This window comes from Phalangium opilio, unplaced genomic scaffold (genome assembly GCF_054372755.1).
Source record: "Phalangium opilio isolate 3A_F unplaced genomic scaffold, DU_Popi_V2 ptg000329l_1, whole genome shotgun sequence".
Taxonomy (NCBI): Eukaryota; Metazoa; Arthropoda; class Arachnida; order Opiliones; family Phalangiidae; genus Phalangium; species Phalangium opilio.
Window position 1 is genome coordinate 1,293,183 of NW_028324226.1, and position 18,934 is coordinate 1,312,116.

An 18,934-nucleotide genomic window follows, 5' to 3' on the forward strand; every position below is an offset into this window, starting at 1 on the left:
TCGAGAAAATGAACCCGATTAATTTATTATTAAAAGTGTAACGTTTTGTCTTTTAAATTAGATAAATTTCTTCCGGCTAAGGAGTTTCTGTATTTTATAAATCATAAAATCGCATGACAGATTAAGGACTATAGCTATAAGCGTACTGTATATACGAAAAGATAATTAATTCGGTTAGCTAATTAAATCTTCATTAATTATTCAAATTATTGCTAGAGTAAATTTAAAAATACTCGCTTGAAAACATAATATGATATCCCGTTTATTTTAATTCAATTACGCACGCGAAAATTCTCTAATTAATGATGCAAAATTAATTAGACATGATTCTAATTAATTAAGAAATGCGGTACTTTCTTATGATATAATTACGCCAAGGCTTATCATTATTATATCTTTTTTCATTGGGTATCTCCTACCCCCCGTGTCTAATTTCAAGTATTTTATGAAATCTTTAGCCATTAATACAAAAATCTTGATCTTGAAATGCAGTTTTACGAAAGGATATGGTCCATAAAATAAAATCTAATTAAATTTGGGAGGTATATACAGTCCATCCTACACTTATCAGATAAAATACACACGCGAATCGTAAAATAAATTAGATCGCTGGAAATATCCCCTAATTAGGCTTAACATTCTTGAAATTTCTAGGGCTATAAAGTTTTATAAGAAGCTGCTGGTCTAACTATAACCCTTTTTGAAAATAAGGTTAAATAGGTGGTAGACCTTTAGTAAAATCATCCCCAAATATCTTCCAGACTTTTTCTTATCGATAACGAAAGGGCTTTTACATTGCGTGAACAGTTATTCTTCACCCCCCCCCCCTGCTTGGTTAACCAGTTTTTTCACCACCATGCAATTTTTACTGATCTACTAACTAGTGTATACCACCAGTTTGGTTATTTTCCAAGACCTGTTTAATAGAACTCCCAAGTATTTAGTATAATTATAAAGGGGAGAATTAGGGCTTTAACATACTGAAAGGACTTTCCCGTATCTCTTTTACAACCAGGGTTGAAAGGTGACGTGTAAAAAAGTCCGTGTTAATCCTATGGAGAGGATGATTATGAACATTTTGCTTAATTACTCGGGCCCTGATTGATGCAACCCCAAGTAATTAGTATAATTGTAAAGGGGAGAATTAGGGCTTTAACATACTCGAAGGACTTTCCCGGATCTCTTTTACAACCAGGGTTGAAAGGTGACATGTAAAGTGGTCCATGTTAATAATCCTATGGAGAGGATGATTATAAACAGGCCCTGATTGTTGTAACTCCAAGTATTTAATATCATTGTAAAGGAAAGGATTAGGGCTATAGCATACTCAAATAATTTCCTTGTATCCCATATGAAACCAAAATAATAACACTCCAAAGTCAATAAGCAATTTCGGGGTGCGGATCGCGGACGTAAAATAATTGCCAACTTTATTTTAAAATGCTTATTTCCTCGAGTCCTTATTGTTTTAATCCCTAGTATTTTGTACTGTTGGAAAAGCAAGAAGTTGGACTATGACATACTGAAAGCATTGCCTCGTATCTCTTGTAAATCCAGGATCATGGTGTCCCAAAGTTCACGAATCTTTCGTCCAATTCTTGCAATAAAAGTTATATGATGTTGGTTGGAATGGGTGGGCTGAGATTAACGAAAATGGCGTAATTTCTAAGAGCCCCCTGAAAATTCCAGTTGGACGCGCAACTGTCGGCATTCATCACGTTGATCGATTAAACTTAACCCTAAGCGCGCGCTAGAGAGAAAGATTAACCGCACGAGATCCCGAAAATTTAATAGATAAAATGGTTAAGCACTGCACGCACCAACCATTTACTTTTAATCTTTCTTCAATCTTGATCTTTGTAGATTTTAATACCTCAACCATTTCGTCTCTCGTATTACATTAAGGGTGGATATACGTAAGTACATACGTTTCGTGTAGATTCGAAAACATAAAAAAATATATAGTCTGCCCATTAACTAGATTAAGGGAACTTTCTAAATAAAAAAAAGAAAATACGTAGGAGATATGGTTGACGTTAGGCCTTACACTCTTGGCGGGCCCAAAAACTGTCTGATAAGCTTCTGTTTATGAGATACCATTAAAAATAGACCTTCGTGTACATAGATTCATCTTCTACGTAAGCGCAACCCCTTCGCAAAATAGGATGTAAAGCGTACTTAGGGGGTTTAGGTTTGAGCTAGGGAAAAATAACCAAAAATGAATCGTCTATTAAAGCTTTTCCCTACTTCCATTAACTTGGGCTGTTTTTCATGGACTTCTTTTACTAACTAGCCGAGTATAAAATGTTTTCGAAAACGTGATTCGTTCGTATGGGAAGAAAATTGTGTTGTTTTTATGAAAAATTTAACTTTGTACAAGGTGTTGGAAAAATATTGGGTGGTTGGATCGAAGTACCGCGGGTTCTATGGGAAATCAATTTGAGTTGAAAATGTGATTTTAAGACTTTTTGCCCTAAGGGACACTGTTATGATTGTTGTGTTTTACGGATGACCCTTTAAACTTAACTTAGAAACTGAAAGACAATACTAGCAAGGTTCCCAATGGTTATGTTGGTTAGAAAAACACTATCTGCAAGGGTTGCCTCAAGCTAGAAAAACTTTGATAATATTGATACTAAAATCATATATTAGAGCTATTTTTTAACCATTAAAAATTTTCCATATTTAAAGAAGAAAAACATTTAAATTTATGTTTTTCTCATTTTAAAACATTCGAAATTAGCGCCTTAAAAAAGAAATTTATTTTTATTCTGGTTTTGACCTTATTGTTATAACGCTATACAACTAGAGAGAGAGCTGTAATTGACCAATCATTTTCTGGTTGCTAGGCAACCGTAGTTTAATGAACGATTATAAATGTTCGACTTCGGCGAGAGACGCTCGTCAATTTTGTCAAGGAAAATTGGGAGCGATTTGATTTATTTAACTCTATTTTTGGTTAATTTTAATTACTTAATAGTTTCACCAAGTAGTTTGAGTATTTTTTGCCAGTTTCTTCCTTTTATTTTGTTATAATATAATGATAAGTTACAACTTTGAGAGGTATTTCATGTGATGGAGTACCATCTGATTTTATAGTAAGTGTGTTAATATTTAAGCATGATTTAATTTCTGTGTGTCTGGTAGTTAATGTTTTTAGAAACATAAGCTTGGGTAGTAAACCAAGGAGTAGACAAACGCAAGCGGTGTTGAACGTAACTACGATATGGGCTGTAGGAAGTTTTATATTTGTGGGTATCGTAAGAGATATTGCAGGATCCAATAATTCAAAATTTTACACGTTATAAGTTTGAAACTTTGAACCTATAATTTGATCATTTTTGAAGCTATAAATATAATATAATTTTGGCTTTTTAGACCTATATTACCTATTATTTTTCGTGCACTAAGTGCTGGGAACCCTGTGCTAGTCTAATTAAGGGGTCATCCGTAAATCATTAGCTTCTATTATAACTTAATAGTCTCGCTTAGGGCAAAATTTCATATATGTTATATTTTCGAGTAAGATATAATTTAAATTTTAGGAAAATATTTTGCGTATAATTTTATGTAAGATAAAAATTGGGAATACCTTGTTAAAAATTAACCTTGACAATTTTATCGCTTTGTTAAAAAAATTTCCCAGACCTCTTATACGTGTATAGTTAAAGGAAGTCAACTATACCAAAAAATAACGAGCGCCCTGCCTTTGAACGTGCTAAAACTGTATCTAGTTGTCCCGCCATCGTCTAAGGAACAAAAATTCCTCTATATCCATTTTTGACGCTTATTGACAATGACAGATCAGTACACCCCCTAAAAAACACTGACTGCAACTAAACCTATACCACCCTCTCTTTATCTTGGCAGCTTAATTTGGCCGTCTGATAAGATTAAACAGCCCTGTATTTTTCCTTCCAATTTGGTTTGCCTTTTTTTATTTAAAGCAAAAATAAGAATGTGTTGGATTCAAACTTTTGGCATCCATGGATATTTTGAATAAGGTATTTGAGAATTAATTATTATCCCCCTAATCACGTGACATTCCTATCAATTGATTGTCAAAGCGCGCGCGGGATTTAAGAATTGATAAACGAAAACAAAGGCTTAGAGATAATAACGTATGCAAAAAACACATGGCATTGATAAACAAAGGCTTAGGGAATATTAACGTATGCAAAAAACACGTGGCATTGTAAAAGCGCGCGAAATTTACTAAATAAATTCAAACTAGGCTTAATGCAACTAGCGTTTCTACTACCAATTAATTAATTAAATAATGAAAAAGCACGCTATAGCAGCTCTTTCCTTGACGTCTATGACAAAATAACACGAGGTGACACTACTCAATACCAACTCTAAAGGGGCGTTTCCGTATAGATTCCTCAACTATTTTAAGATCCTTAGAAGTACTAATGTTACAGTGTCCGTATACGTTTATCTTTTTTTGTTCGGCAATCAGCAAAAGATTGTGGTCCAAGTATTCAATCACGCTCTAAAAATAAGCGATGGGTTTCCGCGACGAACACGCGAACCATTCCTTCCTGCTCCATCATAATGGTGCCGAAAATAAAAATTGCCCGCAAAATTTTATAATCGCGATCAAGGAGGGTAGTATAGAAAACTAAAAGATACCCCACCTCCCCTTACTCCCTGCCCAGAGGTCAACCAAGAGAGAATGAGAGAGAGAGAGAACTACAAGTTCTGATGGAGAGAAAGAGAGAGTGGAAAAGAGGAAAGCAGAAAACTAGCTATAGCTTTTGGGCCCCCGGAGGATCCAGAAGGGAATGCCATCCTTATACCGCGTGTTTATCCATAAAGCTAAACTGAATGATGGGTATACTGGCTTCAGGGACGTTTCAACTGGTATCGGAATGAATTGGGATGTTTTTCGTCTTGGGAAAGTGAACACGGAGAGGGGATGGGCGGAAGCTGAGGCGCGGAAAACCAATCAATTTCGCGGGAACCGGACGAAGCGCGAGAACGGTCCAAGGGTATAAACCTGGCATGAAGCAGCATCAGAAGAGAGAGTGAGAGAGGAAATTTTAAAGCATCCGTTTGATAGTCCATTATGACAGGCCATGGTCGCCAAATTAATGGACGGAGATCCACCTAGAACACCAGCTACCCCATGCAGTCCCAATCTTTAAATTCCCTACAGTCAAAAGTTGACTCCATTGGAGGTGGTCTTCCCTTTCATTGCATTCTCGTTTTGAACCAAAAGTAACTAAATACATAGTCGATTGTAAAACAGTCTATAAAGGAGCGGGGGTATTTTGGAGGCCACAAAATCAAAATTGTATCTCTATCTAGTTAGCAAAGGGGTTTCGTTTATGTTTCTATTCAACTCGGAATTGGTAATAGGTACAAAGCTACCTTGAACTCTTTTCTTAGCGACTGCAGTGGCATTGTCTTTGTTACCAATTCCGTTTGGGATTCTTGTATACGAGGATGCGACGATCTCTCATTAAAGTTAACCTTTTAAACAACAGGGGGAGGTCGCTACCCGTAAAAGGGATGTAACGAAATTGCCTGGCAGTTTTACCTTAAGGTAACAGACCCTGTTATTTCACTTTTATTAATGCCAAGTGAGGTTGGTTAGCTCTGTTGGGATGATAGTGTCTCTTTTCCGGCTGTTTAAAGCCTTGATTTAAGGAGCTTGGGGTTCAAAAGTGAACCCTTTCGCTACTTTTCATATTAAATGTTACCCCAGCTCTCTTTAATCAAAACAAAGTCATCTAAATTCACCAAGACATTAACTCCTCTAACTACGCTATAGCCGAGGCTTAGGAGGTACGCTGCCCAGGAATCGTATGGAAATTTAAAGGGGTGAGACTTTATACTCTTTGAAAGTCAAACATAAAATTCAGTTTAAGCCGCTTAAAAAACGACTGTAAACTTTTGTATTTGTTATGTAAACACTCCAGTGGAATGACCCTATCACTGAATGAAGACGGTTGGCTGGTTCATTCCATTCTTACTTCTAAGGCGACTTGGCGGCCATTATGGGGGGTTGAAAGATTAACTCTTTGTATAGGATGTTGAAGGAACGAGGGGTAAAGCGCACACACGTACGATATTTGTTTTGGAATTCTTTTAGAGTTGAACTAGGGACGGACCCAGAGGCTAAATTTGTTTTACCAAAAAGGCGCGTAAGGACAAAACCGCTGTAGGCTTCTCTATATTAGTTTCCTCCGTGCATTTTTACTCTGAGATTAAACCAGATCTGGAAGCTTGTTCGATGAATCTCACCTTTAGTTTTTACCCCTGGTAAAGGTACAACTAACTAAATGAAAGCCTGAATTATAACCTTGACTGTGGTACGATTTCACCGTAAAAATATTGTATCCGAACAAAATTGCTTGACTTTTCTTTCCTAATTTCTCTTTTACCGGTTGTCATAAAAGGGTCCGAGCCTTCTTTTTGACTATAGGCTCTCCGCGACTCTCTCGTAGCTTAAGCCTCGGCCTTCCTGTCTTAAATTCATTACGTGGGGTTATTCCCCTCACTGTGTGTGTATTTTGCGCGAGCTAGTACCCCCGCTTGCAGTACTCTTTTGAGTACACGGAAATGTTTGTTTTCAACTGAGAAACTCGAGGTTCCGTTCTTCGATATGAGTTTGTACGTCTATCACTTAATTTTTTTGGGGAATATGTACGTGGACTTGTACATACATACCCTTCTTCTTGGCTCCCCCAAAGCTTTTCCGATGGCGGGATATGTAACCTAATTTCTCTCAATACTCTAAACGAAGAAGCGACGACGTCCCCCATACAACTAGAGCTCTTTAATACGATTTCGAAAGAAGGGTAAATTTTAAGGTTTATTTGAGTTTAGAATCTTATAAAGATACTTTTTCTGTAAGCCCTAAGTTGCTGCTTACCCTTCTGAATAACATCTATAGCTCCCCTTTCATCAAGCTCTTAAATTACTAAAATTAAATATACTCCGTGAAAGCGCCTTCTGTTTGATCTTCGTCAGAGTGGTAGTAAATATTGAACTATTTTTCTAGCTCAAAAATAGGAAAATAACCAAATTTAAAACCAATTTATTTGACCTATTTTTCTAGCTCAAAAATAGCACAAATAACCAAATTTAAAATGAATTTATTTATTTATAATTTCAATTTTTTACATCCATTGAGTAGCCCGCTTTACGTTTTAGGCTGCTGGTACATTTTATTTTATAAAACCAAAAACCATCTATTTTTATTGGTGTAGTATACCTTGATTGAAAGGTATATGACGTGAGTGTTTCTTATACTGTATATATTTTATAACGTTTTAAAATCATCCCGTCTCTCTCTCCCTTCCTCTTCCATCTTATAGAGTTCTTCCAGCATCTTTTTAAAAAGGGCTATAGGACTATAATATTGAAAAGAGAGATTTATTTCAAAATCAATCAATGCCCGGATAGAGAAGGCACCGACTTGATTTTTTAAGTTTGTAAGCAGACGCCCTAGGAATGAATAGAAAATTGAACGGGAAGCGATATCGAAAGGTGATTAATTGAAGTAAAAGTTACACCTTTAAGTCGCTCTTCAAAATTGAAATCTTAATCCCAGAGAGCGAGATTGTTCTTTCTCTCGTTTTTCCTCCAACCGTTTTCTCTAATCACGTGGCATGGTAAAGCGCGCTCAATTTAAAAATTCCAAAACCAAGCCTTAACAAAGTAATTACAAAATATTCTTGATTTAAATTCGCTTTCAGACAGGAAGTCATAAGTTAATACGAGTCATCATGTAGAAATTTTCTCAACGTATCTAGGCGGGCTTTGAGGGAGGAACTTGACTAATCATTACGCGTGATAAATTGTGCATCACAAATAAACATCACTCCCGCTCCTCACCTCGCGTTGCTACGTCACAGTATGGCGACTTTTTTGCCCATACTATAGGAACATAAACAGACGACCAACCAATGAAATTACAGTTAGAAACACGCCAGAATTATGACGCGTGACGGGGAGCGCTCTAATTCCGCCCACAAACCCCGCATAGCAATAAGTGTCTGAGATATGATTCCTATTAGATGTATGGATTCCTGTTTTATATAATTTACTTTTGGTATAGAAGGGGATAAGTGGATTATTGGAGAAAACACTTGAACTATGTTTAGAGCGTATTACCTAAGTAAAGTCGAACATATTCGCATTTTATTTTTTTGAAAAAAGAAAGGGGGTAGTTGGGGTTGGTAAAAAGAAGTTGACTCTAATGGATATTGGAAAGGGGGCCTTTGCTTTGCTCGGCTCGGCTCGGTTTCCGCGTGATTAATGAAGTCGCTCCCTGTTTAACGATGGAAGAATAGCGAAATTATAGCCATAGAAAAGAATAGTCTTTCACGCCCCTGCTACATAGCTTTCAAATTTAATACTGACGCCGACACTATACGCGTTATTACAATGTTACCTGGCTCTAATATCAATACTTGCATTGAGTCCTTTTTAATTCAACCATCGGGGTCCAGTCGTAACTTTTTAAAAACATAACAATAGACCAGTTCGGAAATTACTTACAAAGAAACCAACACACAGGGTCGAGGCCGCCATTGGGGTATTCTTCCTCACGCCAAGAAACAACACCAGACGGAGCCCGAGTTCACTACACGCGGGAGTCTAGCCAACTCGCTCTGCCATGCTCTAGCGGCGCTTTTTTTCTCGAGGGAGAATACCCCAATGGCGGCCTTGCCCCTGTGTGTTGCTTTCTCCAAGAAGTGATATCTAGTTTACTAGGGAGAAGGTATAAGATGCCTAAGTATTCGCGCGCCATAGTCCCAGTCCTTTTTTCAAAATACAAGGGGGGGGGGACGTAAAAGGAGGTCGGGCTATTTCGCCTCTCCTCGTTCCGGAAACTACGTAATTTTCGTCATTCGCGTTGTGAGTTTACAAGAACCAATGAGATGCAATTTGTAATTTAGAGGCGGGGATTAACTCCGGACCTACGTTTGGACTGGGGGTAAATCCAGAAATGTGGCGAATTTATACCTTCTCTCTAGTAAACTAGATATCGCTTCTTGTTTTCCCTGTATGTAATTTCCGAAATGGTCAGTTGAATTAAATTATAAATAAACGGAATAATTCGGTTTTGCATTAATAATAATAATATAATATTTGTAAGTTCGTCGGCTAAACCCTAACTCAATTATTTCTTAATAACAATTCTGTTTAGCTTTTTATTTATTTATTTATTTTTCTTTTTAAAAAAAGAAGAAACTTATTTTCTTTTGGAGGTTGGGAAGGGGTAGGGGTCACCTTGTCCCTGGACGTTTGACCATGCTTGACCACTCACTCACAGATAGGGGGGAGAAAAAAGAGAACCAATTTCTAGCTGGCGTTAGTCCAAATGTCGTCCTTTTGGTATCGCATATAAGCTGAAAGCCCGTCGATTGGAAAGAAGAAAAAAATATAGAAAAAGAAGAAAAAAAATCTAGAAGTACTTGGTACAGTCAAGGGTGACACAACGTTGGTCAAACGCCGCCGCGACAGCTGGATGGACTATAGGAGCGAGTAGAAAAAGGTTTGAAATTAAATACAGTGAGTGACAGTGAAATCAATAAGAGATACGTACGGATGGATTGGATACCGTCTCAACTTCAATCCAGGCGGTGATGATATTTCTGTAGACCATGCGTGTTTACATACGCGATATTTAATAGTAAATATATTTTGCAAAGACATATTTAGTGCTTTTAGGATTGGTGCTCGTATCTATCAATCACGTCGGAATATTTCTGAACTACTTCCACTTTGAAATTACTTTATAGCTTGGTGAGGGGGCAGTTACTCTGGATCTTTGTGTATGCTCTAGAGTTCAAGGTAGAGTTCGGGGTAGAGTTCCATTGGTTTTGGTATAGAGGATATATAGTAAAGGAGTAGATACACATTTCAGCCTTGGAGGAGAGGTGAGATGGAGTAATAACGTTCGTGGGCCATGAGCGGCGATGAAAGTCGCCCAGAGTACCTTGCGCACGGTCCTAACTTCGTTAGGGGATTGGTCAGTGCTGCCACCTAGCGCCATTTAGAAATAGAAGCTAGTTCTCACGAATCAGCTTCTATTTTTAAGACACAGGCGGCATTGTCGACGTTTTCGTAGCGTATAATCCTATCAAAACGCCCACCGAGGATGCTGGGAGGTCTTTGTTGTCGTAGAGAGGCTAACTGCTACTCCACCTCACTTTTCTCCTCCAAGGTTTAGCCTTTACCAAGGCATAAGGGAATATCTCACCAAGCTTTTTCATTTCCCCCTCCCCCAAGTGGCTGAAAGACACTTTCTTATTGGTTGAAACACGTCGCCTGCTTTACTGTATATCCTCTATGGAGACGGAGAGTTAGAGAATCTCGTGTCTACCAGAAACTAGCTTCAAATATTTAACGAAAACTGAATGCAACAACTATCTACTCCTCTCTACAATATATCCTCTATGGTTCTGGGTAGTGTCTACCATCTCGGTTTACTCTATGCTCTATAGTAATTCCCCTTTTATATATATATATATATATATATATTTGCTCAGGCGTCAAAACTTCAGGAATTTTCCCCGTTTTTTCGAGAAAAACGTCGTCTTCATTTTGAAAAACTCTTCAGTCGCGCCTTAAATTACTAATCGGGGAAGTATTGAAATCGTCCCACGTGTAGAAGTACACGGTATAAACCGATACACTTCGCTGAAACATATATATTTCGTCCCTTTTCTATCTTGTTATTTTGGCGAAACGACTCCTGTACATAAGCCCTTAAATGTTTTCCGCGATGATGGTGAGTTTTTATGGCGGGTCATCTTTTTTTTTTCTTCTCTCGGTGCCATGAGGAAGGCTTTCATATATAGATGAGGAATTCGTAGGAACCGTAATCTCTAATGACTGACCCTATAGTGAAGTATATATATATAGAGAGAGAGATGGCGGGCTGTTGCCGCCGGGTCATAGGGTCAACCGTAAATATACCCTTGGAAGTCTAAAAACCTTTAACCCTTTCCTATAGTTCTAGGGAGAGACGTAAAAATTTTACGTTTCTTCCAAGGAACTTTTTTTATTTCTAAGGCATCATTCGCTTGAATCGTAGAATTGCATGTTAGATTAATTAGAAAATGGTTAATACATCGTTTTAGGTTCTTGCAAATTTTTTTGCTGATATAGAATTAATATACAGGGTGTTTCTGATAAGTCTGCCATAAATTAAGAGGGATGTTATTTGGACGAACGATTTTGAGTTGAAAATTTAATTTCTATGACATTTTAAGATTGGAGTATTAAATTTAATTAAGAAACTGAATTAGACAATTATTTCTAATTTAATTAAGTGGTCACTCCCTAAAACACTCTAATCATAACTCGAAAACAGTGTCCCTTGTGGCGAAATGGAGACAGAAGTTACATTTTCGACTCAAAATCGTTCGTCCAAAGAACATCCCCCTTAATTTATTGTAGACTTATCAGAAACATCCTGTTGAATTAGGGACGTCTGCTTGACAACAATTCTCTGACGTAACATCCGTTATGTGAATCCAAAGACGTTAGATACAACTTAACTTCAAAGTTACCAGTCCACTAAAGCCCTTTGAAACCATAACGCCTTTGTTATCCAACATTGATTGGTATATGGATTCCATATACCAATCAATGTTTCGCCTCAAGAAAAGGAGGTGGTCAACACACCAGACTCTATTTTACCCTCCCTCCCTGACTTTTGAAAATGGTCTATTCCCCATGATTTTTTTAATACTTCCGGTCATTGTTTGTTTTCGAAAGAATTATAAACAATTCCCTTGTTGTTTATAAAAATCCCGCTTATTTATAACTCGTACTCTCGAATTATTTGCGAATATACTCCTTTTTCAAACCATACCTTACCTTACCTTTCCGCGTACATATTTTCTTTACCTTTTGTTTCAATCAAGAGGAGCTATAGTTGGCGTGTTGGAGTACAGCTCACGGAAGCGTCATTATTTCCGCTAGGTTCCTAATGGAAAATTTCAATGTAAAGTACTTTTAAACACACTATTATAAACCGAAATATACGCCTACCAATAACGAAAAAGTCACCTTAATTCACAAATTTTTAACGCGTTTCAATGCAATATCAAATTCAGTACAAAGTTAGGTTGAATTTTCCTCAATATTATTTTTTATAAAACTATAAGAATTAATTAACGTGAGAGAATTTTTTTACTCTCATCTTCCAATAAAAACCGTTGGGGGAACTCGAGGAAATGGATACTTTCTGCGTGTTCTAGGTTTAATACAATTCAAATATATTAATTTTGTTTCCGACCCCTTGTATATAACAATTCTTTTAGTTTGGCAAACCACAAATTTCTTACCATATCCGGTTACGTGAGATTTTCTCGTGTTTTCTCCACGTGACGAAATTTAGGCAGGAAACGTTTAAAAACATTTATTAATATTTGATTTCGTAACATAGTCACTTTTAAGGTAATAATTGCTTGACTCGAAATTATAAAGACTTTCTCATTAAGGGCCAAATTAATTTTGCCTCGGGAAATTATATGTCGCTAATTAAACAAATTAACGTTATCTTGTTAAGAGTGGATAAATATTTGGGGTTGTAAATTAACTAGGATGTTTGTAATATGATTTTCTAAATATACAGGGTGTTCCATTTCCAAAAAAAGGTGGTACAGTAGGCTATTTTGAGTCGAAAATGTTTCGTGACATTTTGTGACAGGGAGTGTTTCACAAATGACGCGAGAAACTGAAACGGGGACATACGCAGAACACTTTAGCATTAAAACGGTGGCCCTTAAATTAACAGCAAAATGTCATTAAAAATTTTCGACTCAAAAATATCCCATGAAACACTGTGTATAAATATACTGAATTTGAATATTTGTATAATTTTCGATGTTTTTCTCGCAAATGCTTTGAATAATTCATTTGTGGTGTAAATGTCTGTATGAAACAACTTATTAGACCTCGTTAACCCAGATATTACGGTCGTATTCAAAAATAGCAGACGTTAAGGCGCACATAGAGTTAATAATATACATTTATCTATGAACTAACTTTATTTTTAAAGCATTTGTTTACCTCTCGTTTTGTGTCTCGCTTTCTCTACTCGTCTGAGAACTTTTGAAATTTTCTTAAAAGTTCTATATGGGGCTTTGGAACGGCGTATAAAGATGTTTTGGGTAAATATATCCTAGCTAACGTCTGGAGCGACGACGCAGCGGCTCTCTGTCTGTATGTCTATTTGTTTGTTTATTCGGCACAATCTAAAGATCGAAAAGGTTTTGGGGGAAAATAATAAAACAAAGTAAATAAAACGTTTCAAGCTATAGTTCGCGCTTTATTTCCCTCGGAAATGCTTCATCAGCGCTTTTGAAACTATTCTAAATTTAAATATCTCCAGTTGAATTTTAGATTTAGATATAAAGGTCTAAAGGCCCATTCAGACTATAGAGTAGAATCTTAAGTTTCCGTCGGTGGTCGCCTCGGTACGTTCATTTCCCTGTTCAGACGTGTGAGAAGACGACTTAATACGAGTCGAGTGTATGGTAATTTTTGAAGTAATACTTTTGAATATGACAAAATAACCGAATGAAAATACCACCCAGAGCGCGCTAAGAATCCTGAAACTTTTCATATATCGTCTGCTAATGTATAGCTCACTCCATCACGCGTCATCAAGGCATGATCGAGTGAGCCATGCCCTAAGAAAAGGCTCTAACGTGGTGGTGCCATCTCGACACTGCCCGTCGAAACTGAAAATTTTCAAACTGAACCCTCGAATCTTTTACGTAGTTGTTGGCACGTGTCTAATTAAGCGAGAAAACCAACTTCACCGACGTGAACGCAAGATGTTTTTAGTCCAGTCTGAATGGGGCTTTAGAAAAGTATAGAATACAATCTTCGCTTTCACTGAATATTTAACAATATATCCAAAATGTTTCAATGGATGGGAAAATAATGTATTTTCATTAAAATTTTGAATCATCATCTCGCGTATGCGAATATTTTAAATGTTAACTTTCACTATGTGAAAAATTCAAACCCGACCTTTTGTCATTTCCATTATAAATCCCTATGCAAATTAGGTTAAAGTAAATTGGTATATTGCTTCCTTTATAATGTATGAAAGTGGAAATAAAATTAGGATAATATTAATATTAACGTAAGGTCTAATTCCTATACTATTCTTAATCATCCTTGCTTATGTTATGACAATCCTTGTTTTCATAACATACTTAGCCATCCCTTATTTTGCGCCATCTATTTTAAAAACTGGCGCGCGTGAAAACTTGGTTAAACATTCAATAGACTTAATTCCAAATATTTTCATTTCCCACTAAAAAGTGAAAATTATCTTGTTCGAAACTTGACACTCCGTATCTGTTTGTGTTCGTTTTTGGACGGATTTATGTCAAATGATATCTATTAAACGTTCCCTCAAATTTACGGTTAACACGTGACCCATGTATCGAACGTACCTTTCTATTTTCCAAATATTATATAAGGGAAGTCTAAAGATTAGTTTCGATTACGAGCCATTCGTAAATTCGTTAACTTTAATCTTTACTACTTAAATATTTTTCTACAAATATCGCCAATGGATTTTTGTGTTAGTGCAAGATGGGCTTTAAGAGTACATAACCAGGGAGGAATACAAAAGGAGTCGTAACATCGTTGGGTGAACTGGCACTCAGCCTTGAGTCCCACATTGGAAGAAAGGGGCTTGAAGGAGAGAGGAATGGAGTGGTAGCCCCATACCTATACTTTGCCTCTGTACCACCACCTTCGGCACCGAAGTCCCCCAGCATCCTCAGCGTTTAGGTACTGTCGCACAGTACAGAATCGTAAATGATGCTCCCTCTGTCTTAAAAATAGAAGCTATAGTTCTTATACAAATACAATGGCGCTTAAGCACTTAGCAATCGCCTACCGAAGTGTAGCTGCGTGCCCAAGGTACACCGGAAGACCGAGTTTCGGTGCTGCAGGTCGCCCATCATCATTTTCACTCCATCTTACCTCATTTCTCCCTGCGATAACATCATTTGCCCTTTCTCCCGTTATGGGAGTTAGGGAAATTTACGGTTGCGATTCTTAAAAGCAAACGTAAGTTTCATCTCCTTACCTACTCCTCCCTGGTATAACCTTTACCACCTTGAAAGGGAGAGAATCTTCACGTTGGATAGCGTGGGCCAGAAGTCTTCACTCTTCAGCCAAGTCTTAAGCTCAATTAAACCAACCAACCAACCTTTTTTTGAACCCCTCTCACTCTTAAATCTCTCCATGTATTTTTTTTTTCGTTCACATTTCCCCCTCAGTTACAATCTCCTTTTCTAACAAGATTTAAGTTTTTTTTATCTCGCCCCTGGAAGATTTTTTTGTGCCCGAAACCTTTTTCTCTCTCTCTACCTTTTGGGTTCGACTCTAATTCCACCAAATAGGATGACTTCAGTATACGTAAGAAGAGAAAAAAGAGCAACTATAGGGGGACATTCATAAATGTTTCGAGAGTAAATGAATGACCATTAGCTCAGTCCCCTAACTAACTCTGGCTCGATTTACATTCCGAAATTGTTAAATAGTTTCGTAAAATCTGGGTTTAATATTGTTTGGTTGCGCTTGCGCTCTAAAGGTAAAATTTATACGCGCGCTTTTGGTAAACCCCTGTTACGATTTCAAATGGACCCCGTTCTGGAATTTTTTATATCGCGTACAGGCTTGGAATGTGCAGATATCCCCTTATTATTCCATTCAAAATTGAAGGGTTTTTAGTCTGAAACGTTTTAAAATTTGAGGGAGCGCTTGTTGGATGGATTTAAACTTAAATTTGTCTTTTCATGCAAAAGAAGGGAGATTTTATTTAGGAATCCGCTATGAAAACAGAGGGATGATAGTCCCTTCCTTCATCCCCATCCTCCGCTCTTGAGCTTCTTTTCCGCATCTCAGCTAGAAAGGGTGCATTTTTTTAGAAAAAAAAAGAATGAAACGTTGTTTGCTTTTCCAAAACGAACCAAATGTTTTTTCTTCAACAACCCTTTTTTTTTACTTTCCTCTTTCTGCAGAAGGGTCTATTTTTCTTCGCGCATTTTTACCCCAAAAAATCTTTTTAAAAGGGATGAAATTAAAGCGACAAACGTGAGCGAAATTTTGATAAAAGATTTCTTCTATGAAATTATTCAGAACGCTCTTGAATGTAAAACCAATACTTTCTATACTTCATAATGCTAGAGTCTTACTTAAAGCTAGTTCGAGAACGACGAGAGATTTGACTACACTCGGTTTTGCAGTCCATCTTCCTAATTAGGCTGTATTAAGCCTTTGACAGCGCCTCTCTAGGCGAATCTATGAAGTTTCACCTACGCCACTCTCAATAACCAGTCACAAACTTATAGAACATATTTTCTGAACTTTGATTACATAGACTATATTTAGAAAATTATTCTCGAGATTATTAAATTCATTCAGTTTCCACTTTAAAATTTAGTTTTAAAAAAATAAATAAAATACAGCCCTGGGTCTATTTCCATATTAGACTATTTTATTTTAAAATACCTGTTATAAATTATAGCTAAACTCTTAATATTTTGTAAGAAACTAAATCAAATAATAGGTTTTTGGTTATGAACGTATCACGACGATATTATCTCTACGCAATTTCAAGTTATACCTTCATTCAACACTTAGTTACGTGTTATGGTGTAAAAAAAAATTATTTAAAATTGATCGTTTAAATTTTTAACCCTTGGCTCGAGGAATTTCGCGCGCCACATCGTTTTTTTTTTATTTCAATGACGTCATAGAATTGATCATCTCTATTAAGAATGTGTACTTTGAATGATCCAAGTACATAATACCATTGAGAAGATACAGGATTTTATAAGGACCTATTACTCTCTAATTATGTTTAATTTTAATTGGGGAGTGTTTGGCATTGTTTCGCGACGCGGTTTGAAACATTTCTGTAAAGAGGGGTTGGATGTCGTTTATGTAACCCATCTTTCGCGTTGACTGGGTTCAAATTAGGGAGTCGGGTCGCGTATATCGTTGGCTTAAAACAAGAAATGTTATCGAGTTTGGGAGGAGTCATCGCGAATCTCGGGGCTAAGAGAGAGACGCGAACGCCGAGGCTTAAAATTTCCCAACTCTAATTAAATATTCATCGCTTGGCGGGACGGGCTAAGAACTTAAATTGTGGCTTCGTTTAACCCGCCCTAAGGCTGCCGCGATATAAAAATTCTTAAAGGGTAAGGACTTCTTCGTAAGAAGTTAAAAAGATAAAAAGGTTTTTTTTTCTTGTAAAATGAAATTGTTTTCCTCACGAGCTACCGCCATATTCAATTATCATGTGACATTAGGGTTAAAACGAGCGGAGTTTTAAAATTCAAAAACAAAGGCTTAAGAAGGGAGTACTGTAGAAATGGAGTTGTATTGTGGGGGTATTCTACTCCGCGAGCCTAACCCCACATAGTGGGTGGGAGAAAGGAGGCCGAAGTGGGTTCAGTTGGCTGTTTATTGTCACGTGGGTTACTGTTTGTAAATTAAGGTACTATATTGCGCCCTCTCTCCAATGCGAAATGTACTATTTTCAAAAGAAGACTTGTACTGATTGCGCAACTACAGTCTACAGCCAAGGGATTCATATCAATGTTCTCACAAGATGGCAGTTCGTAGTGCGAGTTTGCAGGGGGAGTGGTTGGCGCTTGTCACGTGATAAGGGTTAGCCATGTAATTTTTCAAGCTGCTCTCTGGTGTAAGACATATTGATAAATGCGCGCGAGATTTAAAAATCAAAAGCAAGGCTTAAATAATTTTTCAAATATTTCGGGATCCTTTTCCTTGGGCCTGAAGACTCCCATCTCCCTCCTCCACCACCTCGATAATAGATCGAACGTCGATGATTTCTGATAGCTTTAGAGTAAAAATTTAATTCCTCGTATATTACAAACCCCTTGTTTAAAAATCTATTGGCGTATTTTTTAAAATTACCGAAGGATGAAACTTGGGCCGTTAATTTATACTGTTTCTCAGCTCGCACTCTTGGTAAAAAATAAACCGCAAAAATGTCGTTTTGGGGTTTAATACTTCGATGTTTGGGGGCCTAAGGGCCCTTAGGGGATGAACTGCGGTTTCTCACGAAATTTCGCGACATGAGCTTTTCGAAAGGTAGAACAAAATAGTTTATAAAAATTGTCCTAAAAATTCCGGGGGGATATTTGATCAATGGTGTTTTATTCGGCCATTAACGATATTTTCCAGTGATTTTTACAAGCCATTAGCCGCGAAAATATTTCAGTATAGCCAGCTTCGAAATAATGGTTACCACCGAAATTAGGATTTTATATTTTAAAAGTTGTAATTACCGTGTGTGTCAGCTATATTTATTTATGAGCGTTTATAGGCTTACGTTTTTAGATCCGGTATAGGTAATTGTTAAAATCTCTTCAGTTTTGTTTGTCCCCCCCCCCAAATTAAGTAAGGCCCCCGGGTTATTTGCGACTATTGTTTTGACGCGTCGTTAAAATTTCATTTAGACTTGCAAATTAATTATTTATATATTGCTTAGGTTAGGTAAAATATTAATTCTGAATTTAAGTAACTTAATTTTGTTTATTTTTTTTAATTGCAGATTGTAAACGTGATTTGGGTTTAATTTGCCGTACGTCAACTACTTATAAGTACTTGAAACACGCCTTAAACGAAGGATATTGTAGTTGAACAAGCAACTGTAGTGAGCTTTAACGTTGCCCCGGACAGTGTCATAACCAACCACAAGTACTTGAGTCTTGAAACACACTGCTGACTTCAAACAACTCTGACAAACAACAAATAATTCAGTACAGTACTTCAATCTCGCGTTTGCAAACAAGTACCGTCCATAACCACAATCAAGGACATATACTATCCCAAGTCGTGAGTTCCAAGTACATGGACACCATGGCACTCAATAATTATGGTGAGCCCAAATATTTCA

The 18,934-nt window shown here is 37.0% G+C and overlaps 1 protein-coding gene across 6 annotated transcripts in view; it reads left to right on the forward strand.

Annotated features, from left to right (window-relative positions):
* Positions 1–18,934, forward strand: part of LOC149610206 (latrophilin Cirl-like) — a 331,713-nt gene that overhangs the window by 86,766 nt on the left and 226,013 nt on the right. For all 6 annotated transcript variants that reach the window (XM_089859269.1, XM_089859273.1, XM_089859272.1 and 3 more), the window contains exon 4: positions 18,590–18,916. The gene's annotated coding sequence lies outside the window, so the exon portion shown is untranslated. The remainder of the gene's footprint in view (positions 1–18,589; positions 18,917–18,934) is intronic.